Genomic DNA, 1,917 nt, shown 5'->3' on the forward strand with positions numbered 1-1,917 from the left:
AGTGAAAAACTTCCGATATTTCTTGGAAGACAAGCAATTCATCGTTTACACTGATCACAAGCCACTCGTATACGCCTATCAATCCGGCAGTAGCCGCTACTCCCCTCGAGAAATCCGTCAGCTCGCTTTCTTGGCAGAGTTCAACGCAACATTCGAGCATGTCAAGGGCGCTGACAACATCCCCGCCGATACCCTTAGCCGCATATCCTCCATTCACCACAACCCAATTAGCCTCGAGGAGATCGCACAGCGTCAGCACGACGATCAGGAGCTGCAGCACCTTCTCTCTGGACGTTCTTCCCTCACCCTACACGAAGTACGCTATCACGGAATTTCGGAGCCTATTTTCTGTGATACATCTACGGGTTCGGAACGACCATTCGTTCCTAGGAGCCTCCGGCGCCCAATCTTTGCAGCCCTCCACGGGCTTTCCCATCCGGGTATCAAGGCTACGCAGCGCCTCGTCAGCGCCCGTTACGTCTGGCCGTCCATGAACACTGACATTCGCGTGTGGACAAGGTGCTGCGCGTCTTGTCAGCGAGCCAAGGTGCACAGACACACTGTTCCCCCCTTGTCCACATACCCATTGCCAACTACGCGTTTCGACCAGGTCCACATCGATATCGTCGGGCCGCTTCCTCCTTCGAACAACCATCGTTACCTTTTGACATGCATCGACAGGTACACGCGCTGGCCTGAGGCAGCCCCGATGCAGGACATTACCGCCGACACCGTCGCCCGCACTTTTGTCTCAACATGGATCGCCCGCTTTGGTACCCCTTCCCAAATCATAACCGACAGGGGAAAACAGTTCGAATCTCGCCTTTTCACGGCCTTGACGAAGCTCCTGGGTACCAACCGCTGCCGTACGACCGCGTATCACCCGGCAGCTAACGGGCTCGTAGAACGTTTTCATCGGCACCTCAAAGCAGCCATCATGGCGCGAGAAGACCCATCCCGGTGGCACGACTCCCTTCCCCTCGCCCTTCTCGGGATCCGGTCCGCTTGGAAAGAAGATCTCGGGTGCGCGGCTGCTGAGCTCGTTTACGGTACGACTCTTCGCCTTCCGGCCCAGTTTTTCGACAGCCCCTCGCAGGTTCCCGTCGACCCTTCGGTGTACTTGTCCCGCCTCCGTGAGCAGTTCTCAAGGATGCGTCCGACTCCAACACGTGCTCAGCAACCCGGAACAACTTTCGTGTCCCCCCACCTCCGCGCCGCTTCGAAAGTTTTCGTTCGCACGGATGCGGTCCGCAAGTCTCTCCAACCTCCATATTCGGGCCCTTACACCGTCCTGAAGCACGGGCCCAAGCACTTCACCATCGACTTCAACGGGAGACCAGACACCGTATCGATCGAGCGGCTCAAACCTGCTTTTACCGAAGCCGACGTCTCGGCCTCCAGTTTCACATTTGAAGACTACGAGTGACTCCGTCCCTTCTAAGGGGGGAAGCCTTTGTGGCGAGAAAGAGGAAGTGAGCTCAAGGCTCGCGGCCGAATTAAAATCACGATCAGCTCCGTAGCTGATCTCGTCGCATCTAGACGTCTTTGTTCTGTCCTCCATAAACTAAAAGGAAAAAAAACTGTACTATAGAGCGCAAACGAGACTCGACGACGCCTTTTAGAGGCGAACACGCGCCAACACAATTCGTCTGTTAGCTACAGAATACAACAAACGACACTGTAGTGACGTTTGTGCCATGTTTCATTAAGTATTAGCCGAGTCCCACCACAGGAAGTCACAAAATATTTGGTGCACAGCCGCGAAATCAACGCGATGTAACACTGACTACAGCTATCCCAACACGCGATCCGCGGCGGCTTGGAAGCAATATGGCTGCCGGAGCAGACGACGCGGAGCGGTTGCGGTACTCTTCCCCCGGTACAGTGACTCTACGGAAGGTGAGTTGAGAGCGCCAC

The sequence above is a fragment of the Ornithodoros turicata genome, unplaced genomic scaffold (genome assembly GCF_037126465.1).
Source record: "Ornithodoros turicata isolate Travis unplaced genomic scaffold, ASM3712646v1 ctg00001050.1, whole genome shotgun sequence".
Lineage (NCBI taxonomy): Eukaryota > Metazoa > Arthropoda > Arachnida > Ixodida > Argasidae > Ornithodoros > Ornithodoros turicata.